Consider the following 16,185-nt stretch of genomic DNA (forward strand, 5'->3'; position numbering starts at 1 on the left):
GGTTTGCAAATAAGCCTTCATTAAACAAGCTGTTTGGTGCCTCTGCATCTTCATTTTGTTTGCTGTAGTGAAGAGGAAATGGCCAGGATATCAGGTTGAGTGACACAGAAACTTATTCCAGGAAGTTTATTTTCAGAAAGCGTTGAGCATTCAAACTTTGAAAGCCCTTTAAAGTATTTGTGTTTCACACCAGACTTTCAGTGTTGGCTGATAGGCATCTCATAAAGGTGACTTAAGACTAAGTGGATTCATGTACAAAATGCTTTGACTTTTTAGCTGATAAAGTGCTATTTTTAAGTAAGTATTATAAGTACTACAACCCATCTTGTAACAGATGCTCAGATAACAAACATTAAAAGGTTCCTATTCCAGATGAGTTATTTCTTCCAACTTCATGGGTGAAACATCTTTTCCGTTGCATCCTACTTAGAAGGGATTCTCTTTTATACAGTACAAATCCTACAATTGTCCTTACCTACCCATTTCCTTCCACACTTCTGTTCTTGCATAAAGGTTATTCTCCTCATTTGGCTACTTCTGCAGGCTCTATTTCTATGTACTATAAACAGTGCTACCCTTTCTTCCCAGTATCCTCCTACACATGCTTTTGAAGAGCTCTGGTTGCTAGGATTACAGTACTAGAAGTGGAGGGAAAGTGTCCCTTCGTCATCAGCTTCCTCTTCTGTTCCTCATTGCATTACCACAGTCATTTTTTCCAAAGACATGTTTTGTTGTAAGACCATTCGGCAGCAGTACTGTTGCTGCTGCTGCAATCCTCAGTGCTCTTCCTGGCTTTTTGTTTGAGATGCTTGGAAAGTCAGTGACTAAGCTGGAGAAAATGACTTGATTTCATTCTGTGCTGTGAGTTGAACCTTCATTATCTTGCCTGGGGACTGCTTTCCATTGTGATTAAAAGGGACAAGCACTCCAAAATGGCAGAGGCTGTGACACTGTTTTCTATTCCCTCTCTTTTCTCCCTGCTCCCCCACACTGCAGTTTTATTAATGCTGGGTCTGTAATGCATCATGTACAGCACAGAGATGGGCATGTTTTTCCTTTACAAGAAAGGAAAAATGGCAGCCTTCCTATTACTATAAATGGCACAGTAACTTGCCTGATTTTTACAAGAATTGACTGATGTTAGACTCTTGAGGGTGGAAGGATGGATGTACGTGCTCTTTGCTTGCTAGCACGGGCTTCTATACAATATGGGCACTGTTTGTTTGTTTGTTTTCAATGCACGGCATGTTTGTCAGCATACTTGAGCAACAGCGTTCAGCTCCAGAAAGTTGTAGTACTTATTCCAGAGATCTCACCTTAGCCTTTTCCTGAAAGGGATAATAAATCCAGTCATTCCAGAATCTGTCTAAAACCTTAAGTTGGAAATGCTTTCACGGTGCTCAGAACAGTCTGGGATAGTACCAAGCTTCCTAGAGGCTACCGGACCTGTTTCACAAGGCAGGAGCTCCTATTGGAAGAACCTGAGCCTCCATGGCTCTTAATAGTTTGCCTGAGATGCTCAGGAGTGATCACTTCAATATTTATGCAACAATCTAATGATTTCTCTTGTAACGGACCAGCATGCATTTATCATGAAGACCAAAGTTTTGAACAGCCTAGTACTCATCCCTGCATCCTGACTTGTTCATGTTTCATATGCTTAGCGGAGGTGACAAGATGGAGGTTGATCATAATTTGAGTAAAAGGCTCAAAGTTCGTGGTCAAAAGTAGTTAAGCACTGCGAAGGTTGGTTTGAGAGGAGGCGGTAAAGTAGAGTAGTTATGAATAAGTAAGATAAGTGTTTATGTGTGAGGTGCAGGAAAAGTTTCCCAGATTATTCATTGTACCTCCAGCAACTTCCAGTTTCACAACATCTTTATTTTTGATACCCAAAATGTGTACATTTGCTACTCATACCTGAAGATCCAAATACTTCCACACTTATTAGTTTTATTCCATCTTCCTCAAGCTCTCTGAAAGCTGCATGGCTCTCACATAAGCAAATTAGACTGCTGTGCTTGCCAGGAGGGAAATGTGTTCATATTTGCCCTCACCAGACAATTTTGCGGGGAACGGGCAACATCCTGGGTATGGTTTCTTCAAGCTGTAAATCAGCAGTTTAAAGGCGGAATTGAATTTTGCTGTTATTGCCCTTCTAGCTGCTAGGAATGTAGTTGCAATATGTGCCTGATTCTCAAGGATATCCGTAGGAAGCATGTGTTAGTGTTTTAATTTAATTGAGCTCTCAAAGATGTTCTCCTCCATGGCAAACCAATGGAAACAACTCCAAATTAATGTTAGATAAGAGGGGTTCATGTTGGAGTTACTTATCTAATGGCAACCATAACTGTTACTGCTCTTCAGAATAATGTGTGCTTCAGCATACTTGGGCATTTTGCTGTCTTGAGGCACATGGAAATTTCATTTTCCTTAAGTAATGTTCTTGGAATCAGGGTATCCATATCTCACTTCACTTTCTCTGTTTTCAAGCTCTGCATTTTAGCCAAAAGCATCCAGGAGTTTTTACTGAAAATAGGTCTGACTTTTTCGTGTTAGATTTCTATTCCCAGACTTTTATTTGTGAAACGTGTCTGGGGATAGTGCGCATTTGAGACAACAAGCTGTTGTGCAGGTGAACAATCCAAGTCTGACACGTTACAAGCAACCTGCACTCAGTATTTTCTCTGATAAATTAATATAGAAAAAAGTGTTGTATCTCTGTGTTTTCCATACCATTAGAGCATGAGTAATACAAACTATGACACAAATGGGCTTGGTTGGTCCCATAACTGAAAGATAGGCATTGGATGGGGGTTTGATCCAGAGTAAGTTCAAGATAGAAAGGAGGGATACAGGTGTGCTTTTTTTTCATTTATTGAGAGTTTTTCTTTAGGGATCTTAGCTTGCCACAGCACCCAAATAGGGTAGATTAGCATTACTTTCCTCCCCATGGATAGTAAGTGAGAAATTAAAAGCTGAATGCTACTGAAAGACAAACAGTCAAGCTAGGCATACAGGCAAAAATGTGTCTGTCGGTGGAAGAGGCTTTAGAGTATAATGGTATTATGGTATTAAATTGTGTTTGATAGGTATATCTGACAGCGTTATGGCATGGTTATGGATTACACTATCCAATGTGGTTGGCTTGATGTCTCAAATCATGAGAAGGATAAGCTTCAGAAACTGAGGAGATGGGAAAAGGGGTGAGGTGTGTGTAGATCATTAGTCCTTGCTTCTGAGTTAATGTAAGTGGCGAGGTGAATTGATTCCTAGCAGGGAAGAAGAGACAGGAAAGTTGATGGGGATATTACTTGTTCCCTGAAAATGCACTGTGGGAGGGGGAAAACTCCTCACTGACTGGCAAGAACATACAAACAAGTGCACAAATCCTGGAACTGAGAAAGGAGCAGCAGGACAGGAGATTGGTGGCACACCATTTGTCTGTTGTATCTGTTGTAGTTTTCATGGAAACAAATAGGAGGCATTACTTTTGGAGTGACTGTGCACGTGCTGCAGGGGAAGAGATGGTGTCTTTTCTCAATCCTACTGGGCTACCATTTGCAAAGCAAAGAAGGAGGCAGGGAGCACCTTCTCAGTTTCAAGAAATGCCTGCTTCTTTATTACAAACTGACAGCTTTTCAGTGGGAGTTTACAGAAGTGATAAATATTCCCTTATCATGATCCAAACACAAAATCCTCCTCACCCTGAGGTTCTGTGGTAGGTGACAGCTGAGAGCATAGGCCCTGCACTTATCATCCACACTGAACTTGGAGAGCAGCAGTTGAAGTCTGATGGCTGCTCACATTTCTGATCTCTTGTCCTTGGTGATGGCAGCAGAGAATGAACCTCCCTTTTGCTATCACCTGCTCTTGAAAATGTGTAGAGAAATGCCTTGTGTGGGTGGAGTAATGGGCAGGTGAGTTCCCACTAATCGGAAAATCCTATACTTAAGCTTGAGCAGAAGTCTGGAAAACAAATCTTGTACGGGTTTGAGATGGCACTGAAATCTGGATAGGTTTTGCAGATCTGCCTTTTTGGGGAACTTTTCTCCCAGTAGATTCTTAGGGAGACCTGCAGGAAGAGATGGGCAAAGGCAAGAGAGTGTGCTTTCCTGGGACACTGCAGGATGGAAAAGCAGCGCTATAATTCTCTCTCTCAGGAGAGAGCTGGCTCTGTGGCGCACCCACTATGTCCTGACACGTACTTATCCACAAACTGTGTCCTCTGCCAGTAGGAAAACACCTGACTTAATAGAAATGGCTATAGCTACAAAGCAGACTTCTCTGTTCTGAGAAATTTTGTCCTACTCCTGTCTCACAGGTAACTGTGTTAAATGCAACGTAAGTAGGAGTAGTGTTAGAATATTAATCAGGCTGTGATTTATGTCATGAGCTGGGAAAATTCAACTATTTACCAACTTTCATGGCGTTTTCAGGATGGTTAGAACTGCTGAAAGAATTTAAAGATGGTGAATAGAAGTTATCCTGTGTTTGGCTGCATATTTGGCACTATTTTAACATGCTATGGAATCCGGTACCTTCTTGTTACCTTGCAAGCCTGTCTCTAATATATTAGATTAAAACATATTCCTGTCTCCAAATGCTAACAGCAGTACATTCAGTTCTCTGTATTTCAGCAACTAAAGTGGGTGTTGCAGGAAGTTTGGCACTGTTTTTTTCTTTTTTTTAACAGAATAATAAACACAGATGATGATGCTTTGGCTTTTATATAGATATGGCGGCTCTTTACTCATAAAAGCTGATTCATAGTCAAATGGTGATTTTTGGCTTTTAAAAAATAACTACTGGAGTAGATAGGCTAGATATAATTGTAAGAATTTCTCACAGAACCCAGACTGGTGATTTATTCTCTTTCTATCTCTCTTTTTTTTTCTTTTTTTTCTTTTTTTTTTCTTAGAGACCATTTTAGAGTTCATTTTTCTAACAGAAATTCTATTTTTTCTATTGTTATATATAGAAATTATATTCTATAACACTTGCTGCCTTTCTCTTCTCCAGGAGGAGGCCAGAGCATAGCTGTGGACCTGTGGCTTCTCTTTCTGTGAGCTCTGACAAAGGTATGTGCACTGTTACACTCCTTAATATCCATCTCAAATGCAGTATGGAAACTTTCAAAAATGTGACTTGCGAAGCTATTGGTGGAAGAAAAATATTTGCTTGATATTTAATGCAATATTTTAGACCAGACAAGTCTTCTCCACAGAGTTGCGCTAAATTAAAACTAAGCTTGAAAAATCATGTTAATGCATACAGCAATGACCATGCTGCTTTTGTGCCATCTTATGTGTGTGCTATTCAACACCGGGCTTCATGGTAATGGCAAAATACTTTGTTTCAGAGGCTCCAGGTCAAGAACAAAGTTACTTAATGGCAGGTGAACACTGGCTACAAAATCATGGCCAATGTCTGTTGATTAATATGAATCGCTCGTGCTCTGACTCAGTTATCACTGCTGAGCAAGTGTGTGACGTAGTGGAAGTGTTGCATCCTTCACTTGCTGAGTCTGAGAATCTTCTTAGATCTCAGGAAGGAGGTCTTATTTTCTAAGGATCGAATCAAGGTTGTGCCACTCCTCTTCAGCAGCTTGGTACCTGAATCAGTTTTACCAGGAGAATTCCCTCAGATGGAGAAAGTGCCTTCAGCAGATGTGTATGATTTTAACCTGGAGATAGGATAGCAAAGTAAATAAGAACCTGATGTGCAGAGTTTCAAAGCTGTCCCTGCTGTCTAGTTTGCTGTATAACTTGGAAGAATTGAAATAGCTTTTGTGGTGATAATTGTTAGCATATGCTTTCAGCATTAAGAATAAAGAATAGCTTTTTTTCTGTAAATGTTACTGTGAAATAATATAACTTTATATTTTCACAGTTTCTTGAACTAATGCAAGTAACTATGGATTTTGGTGATTAGTTTCTATATAACTTTATAGGATGCTGCAAAATCCCTGGGTGAAATACTGTGTTTTCTAACAGACTCTTCATGAGATTTCTTCTCGTTGGCTTTGTCTGCGTGGCAGTGTCTGCCTGGTGGCAGAGAAAGCAAAGTATGATGGGGAACAGTGGTACTGATTTTTTTTTTTATTTTTTTTTTTTAATTGTTATTTCTCCATTTTGTATTTTTTCTCTTTGGAGTAAAGAGCAGGAATTGGTTCCTTTGAATCGTCGAACTGCATGAGCTTTTACTGCCGCATTTTATGCTTCCTTCTGTATTTTCTAGCTCCCCAGCCCCAATCATTTGTAGCTGGAGCTGAGGGTGTCCCAGTTCCTCAGTGAGTCGTGAGTAGGGAGGACGTTCATTCTTTTTTTCAGCATCCCAACAACATTTTCTAGTTCTGTATTTGGAATGCCAGATATTCCCTGACCCTGTGTGAACTTACAAATGGTTTTCTCCTTCTACAGACCCCTCTTTTCAGTGTAAGAGAGAGAGTTGAGAATGATTCAGAACTAATTTACACAAAGTTTTCCCAAGTAATTCTCAGCCACCCATGGGTTTTCCTGGAGAAGCGATATACAATAGGCTTTTGTTTCCAAATGGATTTATTTATTATTTTTGAATCTAAATGCCTTGCTTGACCCTGATTTTAAAGGGCTTTTTTGTTCTGAGGCTCAGCAGTTCATCCTTGGAATCTTTTGAAGATGGACTTTCCTGTGAATACACAAGGTATCATAAATCTATTCAGTACTAGAACTAATGCAAATTATTCTAGTTATATCTGAGTTAGAGTCTGTTAAATTTTTAAAGGAACTAGAGACAAAACAAAATGGTCATGAAAGAAGTTGTTTTAGTTCCTTCAGAAAGATGTTTTTGTGAATTAGGTATGGCTTTCTTGCCAAAAACAGTGAGGTGGAGGGCCATATTCTCAATAACAGGTTTGCTGTTTTTTCAGACCCTGAGCTCTAAATGAGCTTAGTTGTTAATTATTCATTGTGGCTATTGCTTGGGTACTTGAAACCATGTTCTTTAGAGGCAAAATAAAGTAGCTGACAGATCAGATCCCTATCTTCTCCAAATTTTTTTAAGCATGAAGGCACTATACCATTGGTGAAAAAAGAGTTATTTTAATTTGAAAATAATGCTAGTCAAATAAGGAGGACTTCACTGAGAGTTTTCTTAAAAGTGTTGTTTTTTTCTTTGCTATGCAGTATAGGAGAGTGGGTTTCAACTTGGTCTGCTTGAAGATCCTCCCTGTTTTAGTTTGACTGTGGGAGCTGTGATATTTGATGAGCTGAGAAGTTAATGAAAATTGTAGATTTATTGAGATATGTCAATCTTTCTGTGTGGAGGTGTGTTTCTGATACCAGTTAGTATACTTAGGGAGCTGCAGCCTACTTACACCTGTTGAATGCTTCCAACTGAATGGGGCTTTCTGTTAAAAATTCATCTTCCAATCATACTGGGGAGTACTTTCCCAAGTGTTTCAATTCTGATCTGTTCAAAAGTCTTTGTCCCTAGCTCATCTTCACTAAGTAGCGTTGCCCCTCTCTGCACCTCTCTTTGCAACTGTAATGCTTCTGTCTGTATATATGGTGGACACCTTTCTTCTTGAAGAGATATTGGCACTAAAATCCAAGTTCTGAAAATTGTGATGATTACAGATAAGTACACTTTGACTAGTACTGAAATCTTATCATGCACAATCCTGGAAGTGAGAGAAAAAGATTTTACTGCCATGCTGGTATGTCTGAGTTCCCTGCAATATGTTTCTTCCAATGCTTGGTCCAATCTACTTTTAAATGACTGAAGTGGTGGAGTTTTTTTCATGCCACTTAAAAAGCTTTATTAAGTCCGTGAGAATTGACTGTAATAGGAGTCTTTCCTAATAGATGGTTTTTGCTTAATTTTTGACTGACTTCTCATTTCTTTTCTAATGCATACTGACAAATCTCAAAATCTTAAATCATCACTTAGTCAAATCTCTTTCAAGGATAAAGTATCAACAGTGTTATTAGTGAGACTTTATCAAAATTCATAGAAAAGGGATTCTGACCCTAGTATGTAGTGTTGGATGTAAATGGCTGGGCAGGAGCCCCACTTCCCTCCATGTTCTACAGCCCCTTCAGATATGTAACAGAATTGATTCTTAATATATTCCTACATCAACAGTGCACAAATTGTTGAGATTAAAGGATGAGACTTCTCATCATCCAACTGCACCATCAGGAACAACCTGATAAGGAGATAACATGGATGAAACAAAACCCAAAGATTTCTATTTCTACCAGTTGTGGAAACTTATGTAGTTGTTCGTCTTCATAAGTGTTAACCTGAGGCTAGGTGACATAAAGACCTGAGGCTCCTTTTGTCCCATTGCATTTTCTCCATTAGCATCACCGTATTTTATTCATTGGCCCCAAGGCTGAGACATTGTACATTCCCTATTTGCTTGAGAATTCGTTGCTGTGTGGCATCAGTTATGAATTGTCTGGCTCCTGTTTGATCACTGAAGTAAAAACTGCATAAAAAATCTGCTACTGGAATTTCTTTTTAAGAATTAATTCTAACACAGGTTATGGTACTCAAAATCAGAGAAAAATAGTGCCAGGAATGGAGTAAGGAATGGATGGGACCATTCTTCAGCCAACACTGAAGTGAAAAAAAAGATTTGAAATGCTTGTCTACAATTCTGTTAATATGGGGGTCTAGAGATAGATGACGTAAAGGAGGTAAGACTCAGTGGTAGAGCTGAGCTCCTAAACTCTATGCTAATTCAAAAGTAGAAAGAGTAGATATGGCCATTTCCAGTGCTACGGTGCTTATTTGTTAGCATCTTCAACTATTGCATCTTCAACTATCAACAATGTTGCATTGCAACTATTGCACCTTCAACTATATATCAACTATCTTATCATATAACTCTGAGACTGCAGTGTCACCAGGTAGCTGCTGTTTGCTTTTTTTTTTATTTTAATTCCAGAAGCTTCTGACAGTCAGCAAGGATTGTGTCCAAAAAGTCATACTGAGTAGTAGCGCAGAGCTTGTTCCAGCAAATGCATTATTAGCTATTAAACATTTATACAGCAGTATAAAGTTAGACCAAGATTCACAAACATAAATAAGACCTGTTCTATACACTGCAGAGCTTCCAGTCTAAATCATGCCTACGTGACATACAGCACAGCTGTTTGTAGGAGGAAGGATGAGAACTGTTTGAAGGAAAAGTGATTTCTGAGAAGATGGTGACTGGAGAAGGATTAGCAGGTCCAGGAACTAACAAATCAAAAGGTGCAAACTGAAATGAAAATAGGAATCAAAGCAATATAGCTAGTTTAGGAAGTAGTAAGGAGCAGAAAAGAAGTTGAGAAGTTGTTAGTTATGAGATAAATTTAATATGACATGGATTGGAGAATGCTCTCTTTTTGCCACTTCTTGAATATTCAAGCAGAGATTCCTTCAGTGTTTGAAGTATCTTGCAGATTTTGAGGATTACACACTGTGGATGGTTTTCTACCAAATTTCTCTGCATGCTACCAGAATGGATTAAAGGCTATGGGAGTATCTGTCTTGAAAAGCAATTAATATAATTTCTTTGATCTGCCCTGGTCAAGATAAAACTGCATTCCTTCAATACCTATTGATCTTCTGACCTCTGCCACTTTTTCCGCACTTCTAAACAACAGTTCCACCTGGGAAGATCCTTCTATTGACAGGGAACTTCCAGTACTAGCTTTATTCTCTCTAGATTCATTCTATTTTTCTCTTTCAGCCTTCCCCCTTCCCCCTCTCCCCCCATTAGAGAAATATCAAGGAACTGAAAAACAAAGGATTGCACTGATGTTTATATCTGTTGTCTGGAGTCTCCCCTACAAGGGAGCTACAGAAAACACTTCATGATGAATTTAGTGAACAGTATGGGAAGAGATTATTATCTGGGACTGGCTCTATGCAGAATTATATAGGGCACGAGGTCCTCTCTGTTCTGGAAAACCAAGCTGACTCCACTGTGACACTGCTAGGAGGAAGAATACATACAAGAGAGGCATGGTCGGTGCAAGGTCCTAGTGGTTCACACGAGCAACTTCATGGCACTACTATGAAATTATTAAGGTTTCTGCCAGTTATGTTTGTGTCGCTTTGTGGCTTCATTTCAGATCTGGGCATGATACAAGTACAGGGAAAAGCCAGTTGCTACTGTGAGGAGAGTGTGCTACTAATACACAAACTTGCAATGTGTAGCATTAATGGAGATTTTTGCCAGTTTTCAGAAGAGCAGAGTATGAAGTGACTCAGCTGAACTCATGGAGAGAGACTCTGGGTAAGCCTGAAAATGAGACTGTAGTCCTTGCCTGGGGCTTTTCAGTGCCCACGCATCCGTTGTGTCCCAGCAGCAAATCATCTACATGTGGGATTTGGAAAGCAAACTTTTTCTTTGCCTGAGCACTGCACTTAACTATCTCAGACTATTACTCTTCTTTCTGCTTTCCCTCACCCCCACAGTCATTTTTAATATAGAGCTATCAGAGGAGTTACTAAACATTTGACTGAGTGCAGCAGTTTTAATCAGAGCAGTTGCAGAATGTGAGGTCACATGCTGGAAAGCTGCTTGCAAAGAGGCAGCATGGGAGCAAACAGTCAGGAAAGGGCCATCCTATCACCAGTTCTTGCACTCCAACACATTACCAGCCTAGCAGGTGAGCTGGTCATACTGTCTGTCCTTCCTGTCCGCCCTGCTCTGCTGGCTCCAGGCCATTTGTATGCAGGTGACAAAGGCCATGGCTGGGGAACACACAGATAGTATCACTAGGTACTGCCTGCCTGGGACTGAGGCTGGAGTGAGGGCCTCTTAGGAGTGAAGTCAACAAGCACTTTGTGATCTGTTCCATATAGGGCTTTGACCATCTGAGCAAAACCTGCTTGACTTTAGTTCACTTTAGTTCTTAGTTTCAGGTTTCTGAGTGCATAGGATCTCCTAATCTATTGGCAGCTGCTAGAAATGGTAATCTCACCTACTTGTGGCAGGGCTCACTGACAAGCCTACAGGGAGCAGTTATATGCTCCTTTTGTAGACTGATGACACTTTCAGGATTTGGCCTAAAGTGAGAAGTTTTCCTGCTCAGAAAAACATGATGTTGCATGGGAGAGGCTGCATCTATCCCTCTTCCAGCAAAAGTAAGAGTAGAAGAAGTTGTAATAACCTAAAACTAAGATTACTGTATCAGTCCAGCTGGAGGATGTTGTTTTTAGTTTTGATTCAGGTAGCATAAACTGGTGAAACTGGCTTGAGTTGTTGAACTAACTGTGGAAACAAGCAGCAGAGCAAAGGTAATTTGTATAAAGGTCTTGGGCCACTGCAGGCCCTGGTGCCAAGGACAGACAGCTGGAGGAAGGGAAATGTCACAGAGAAAGCGAATGGGGCATCTGAGATATTAGCGGCAGCTGCTGAACAGTGGAATGAGGTAGAAGTGAAAGGAGCAAAAAATGCAGATAATAAGTAATCCTGTTTACCAAAACATTGGGAAGAAATAAAATTTCACCTCTGTAAAGAAAACCATAAATTCCAGAACTTAAAGCTGGTGATCTGAAAATGAAATGGGAACCAAAGGCTGTGCCAAGGTTATACCTTTTTTCCTCCTCCCTACGTATTATCACAGGGAAAAAGACAGAGTCTGTTTCTTTTTTCCTGCCTGTTCCAGAACCACAATGGCTAGATTGATAAAGCTTACACTATTTCAGGTTTGGATCTGTGAGCTAAAGGAGATAAATTGCTTCTTGCATGGGAACATGTAGGGGGTGGGGAGAAAGTAAAGAATGAAACACATGGGAAACATCTGCTCCAAGGAGGCATTTTAGGAGTAAGTGTCGGCAAGAGAAGCAGCTGTGCTGCTTGCAGGGCCAGAGCTGCAGTGAAAGAGAGGAGAGGAAGCAGAGCTAGTTGTAAGGCTTCTGCCAAGCCTGGAAAGCAGAGTGAAGACCCAAAATGCAATTTGGGGTGGAGGTACCTCTCTAACTGAGATTGAAAGTGAAAAATTTGGAGTTACTGTGGGTGCTCAGGGAAAGGAAAAGGGTACTTTGCATATGTGCTGAAAGTGAAGTAGGTGGTTAACTTAGAAAATGATGTATGAGAAATGATGTATTCTTTGTTAAGAGAACCATATCACTCTGTAGTCAGGAGGAAGCTGAGCTGTCTGAAGAACATCAAGCCATCTGAAGAGGGACAACATGAGAGTCGGGCTTCCAGACTTTGCTTCTTGCTATGCCACAGGTTCCTTGTGTGAGCTCTGCTTTAAAGTAGATTCACGTGTTTGGTTCTGAGTTCTCAGAAATGCCAGGAACATCGCTCCAGACATACAGACAATGATATTTGTTCCCAAATATTTGTCTTACCTGACTTGTTCTCTTGGCTTCTGCTTTGTATCACCAAACTGTGAAAGATTTTATGTTTAAGTTCTTCTATAGAGCTGTATTTTCTTAACTGGTATAAACTGATCCAACTCATGGCTAGCACTGGTGAGGCAAATTGGGAACTGGTCCAGCTGAAAACTTATCCAGTAAATGCAAATTGATGCCTTGCTGATGCAGTGAAGCTGCTTTGTTTCTTTTCAGTAGAGATGCCCAGCTGCAGCTTTCCCAGAATTGTTAATTAGTTTCTTGTATGTGACTATGGGGCTTCTGGTACTGATAAAGGCTTTTTGGATTAAATGAAGTGATGATCTGATCAACTGTAGCTTCATCCAAGTCCTTTTTTTTTTTTTTTTTTTCTATGGAAAGGAAAAATATATATATTTTTTCTATACATTGCTAAAATTAAAATGCTTTTATTTCTCTATTTTTTTTTTTTTTCCCAAATTGCTCTTGGGAGACTGATCCAAATCCTGCTGAAGGCAATAATAGGATTCGTGTTACTGATAACAGACTTTGGATTGGTAATAAATTCAGTTATTGTACCTGAGGATTGTATTATTGATACTCCATGACTCAATCTTTATATCTCATGATCTGTAACAAGTTGGAATAAAATCTGTGTATCCAGTTGTCTCTTATTACCATTCAAATTTATGGGAAGCCCTCGTACACTTAAAGACCACAGTTGCCCTAGAATTGATCTAATCCCTGTTTTCATAAGCCTTTTTTCAGATGGAAGTACATCAAAGTGCTCTACAATAACTTCTCAAATTAATCCAGTACAACTCTTTTTGTGGTTGTGCTGCACCGCCATTCCCATAATGAGCCATATGAAAGGCAGTTGTGGGATTGCTTCCTTGCTAGTTGAAAAGAACTATCCACAGATAGGCAGAATTGTTAACCCTGGGTTTTGGATGAGGCTAATGTTTTTTTTTTTCCAGTCTAGGTGGGCTGCAGAAAGAAAAATGAGAAAATTTTCCGTGAACCACAGTAAAAGAAAATTTTGTTTCCTGTATGAGAAGAGCCACTCCCAAAGCAGAATGCTTTCAGAGTGGGTGGGGAAGTTAGCTGGAAGGGAGAGGCTTTGTGATCCAAAGAACAGATTCACACTGTTCCGCATCCCTGATGCTTGGTTGAATTGCCTCAGCCCACCAGATTTCTAAATCAATCTCTGGTTCCATGAAGTGGGTGCATTTTTTTGAATGCATCCAGAGACACTTCAGCCTTCTGTGCTCAGAATGCATACTAAAATATCCCATTGGACTTCCATGTGCATCTCCCATGGTCAAGAAAAATGCTGTGTGTGTACTTGTCTCTGTTAAGAATGCTTGTTTTGTTGGTTTTTTTTTAAAAGATTGCACTGATCCATCTTTTTCGTGAAAATCATTCTGTCCATTCCGCTTCCCTTGCCTAAGTACCTTTGCTCTCATTTTCTTTTCATTTTGTAGTGCTGGTCAGTGGAAATGAGGCAAGAAGTGGACTGAACTGGTAGAAACTCAGTGGCATCCCAAACCAGATTTATTACATAAAAGGAAAAAAAAAAAAAGGGAGAGACAAGAAAACTCAGATGAAATGCACAGAAAATCTTATTGGGGTGCAGTTCCTGCAATCAATTCTGTTAAACTGCTTCAGATCGTACTGCAGGTGTAACTCTTTTTAACTAAGCATATCAAGGCTGGATCCTCATGCACTGTAGTGACTCTTCTGATTTGTACAAGCCCACATTAGAAGGCTTTGTGCTAAGGTATCATTTGAAGGAAAATTATTATTCACTGAACCCTCATCTTCTCTCAGACCTGCAGGACCTCCTATCCAGTTCTTGAATTGTTGCAAATTTGCGTTTTGTAGGAAATTTTCATTAGTTTCATTGAGCATCCTGAAACATATTCCCATCAGTGAGCTGAGCTCCTGTCTACTGATCAGAGTATCTGGTTGCACTTTGGCTGTTTTTTTGGATAAGCAAGTTTTCTCTGCTATGTATTTACATGAGTTACTCCATCAGTAACTTCCTCAGCATTTCATGACTCAAGGTGTAGTTACAACCACATGAAGGAAGTGCGAATCCTTTAAGTTCCTCTCTATTTACCACATGGCTCTTAAATAAAAGAGAGAAACAAAGGGGTGGAGGTGAAGATTGCAGTTTTAGTCGAGCCTTAAAGAAGGGCAGGTACGGTAAGGATGCATGTAGGAAATGAAAGTGATTTTCAGTGCTGCTGGTCCTCTAGCAGTACATATATTGTGATGCGAAAAAGAAAGGATGGACCTGTTGGAGCACAGTGGTGAAGGAGGCTAAGGACCACAATTTGAAGCTGTAAATGGGTCAAAGATCAGATCTGAAGGCTGTTCATTAGGGGTTATGCCGAAGGAAAGGGAACATCTGTTTCTGCTGCTTCATCCCATGCACTTTCTGTGGAGGGAATGTTGTGTGCTCTTCAGCATAGGTGAAGTGAAAGAGGACAGAACTAGGAAGCAGAACCTTGCTTATGTATATATCTTCACCATGCCTCATGCTGAAACACTAGAAGGCTGTTTCAACATGGGTGTGAAGCCTCACACAGGAAGCATGCATGCTCTCAGATAGACTAAGGGATCTGTGACATGATCACACTTCTTGCACAAGCAAGTAGTCTTGGCCAGCCTAGGATTCATATAGCAGCTTTCTCTCTGTGATGCTGTTTTGCAGCTTAGAGGAACTGTCTGGCAAAGGTGGGAGCAGAACTTTCTATTGATAGGAAAAAAAAAAAACAACAATGAGAACAACAATACCAGACCTTAGCCTGGATTGTTTAGAGAAGAAGTAACCAAAAATAGGCAGCGTTTGAATTCTGTGGTGTGTACAGAAGGCAGTAAATATTTATGTGTCTTTTCCTTCCCTTTGAGATATACACTAAAGACTTCACTGTCAGACAGACAATCCCTGTTTCTATACTAACCCAGCTCTTTAAGGGAGACAGCCATTTCCTATTACAACCGTATAGAGGCCTTGAACTAAAATATTTTGCATGCTTTTGCAGACCTACAGGAAACATTAAACATGCAAAGACAGACAAACAGCTGTTAAGTCCCAGCTTAAAATTAAGCGGAGTAGAGAAGCAGAGTTTGTGACTGCTTTTCTTAGACCCAGTCTCTGAAGTCAGTTGGTTAATTTTGCATAGAAGTGTCTTGTTTCTGAATATTAATTAAGACCAGCTGTTGAAGCAGCAGAGCTAGTGGGCAGTTACGCCTTTTGCTATGCAGTGAGCGCTTGAGCACTGCAAGGCTGTTTTTAAGGTATGTCTCTCATTGTACAACTATTTGCTACTTGCTGCTGTGGCTGTTACCCAGTTGAAAATTGAAAAATGCCAGCTGACGATATATAAAAAAAGAAATACATGCACTTAAAATAGCTTTGATATTAAATATCAGGTTTCACGATCAGAATGCATAAAGCAGAAAATAGGAGAAATAGCTGCTGAAATCTGTTGTGGAAAGACTGGTGGTGAGAAGTCGTGAAGTCATGAAGTAGTTGGACTGGAGTCTCGGGGGATGCTTTGGGTGCTGCCTTTGAGGAAGTGCAAATTTACTTCAGGCCAGTAATGGTTATGTCCCAATGTCTTATTTTGGGCTGTAGTCAGAAATTCAAAATAGCTTTGATGCTTGTCTCTTAATGTACATAGTTAATTCTCTGTTTGTGGAACAGACGTACCAACACTGATAATACAAAGCAATAGGTGTGGCACAAAGATGCTCCTCCTAATCCAGTCTGCTATCTCTGGCGGGAGCCAGTGTCACAGCCTTAGGGAAGGGGTTAATGTGGAGGCCAAATGCAAAGTGCTAGTTCACCAA

The 16,185-nt window shown here is 40.1% G+C and overlaps 1 protein-coding gene across 4 annotated transcripts in view; it reads left to right on the top strand.

Annotated features, from left to right (window-relative positions):
• SORBS1 (sorbin and SH3 domain containing 1) overlaps positions 1-16,185 on the top strand; it is a 162,506-nt gene that overhangs the window by 35,158 nt on the left and 111,163 nt on the right. For all 4 annotated transcript variants that reach the window (XM_042863429.1, XM_042863433.1, XM_042863430.1 and 1 more), the window contains one exon: positions 5,020-5,078. The gene's annotated coding sequence lies outside the window, so the exon portion shown is untranslated. The remainder of the gene's footprint in view (positions 1-5,019; positions 5,079-16,185) is intronic.

This window comes from Lagopus leucura, unplaced genomic scaffold, assembly GCF_019238085.1.
Source record: "Lagopus leucura isolate 7727_CA_CO unplaced genomic scaffold, USGS_WTPT01 Super-Scaffold_739, whole genome shotgun sequence".
In the NCBI taxonomy this organism is placed as follows: Eukaryota; Metazoa; Chordata; class Aves; order Galliformes; family Phasianidae; genus Lagopus; species Lagopus leucura.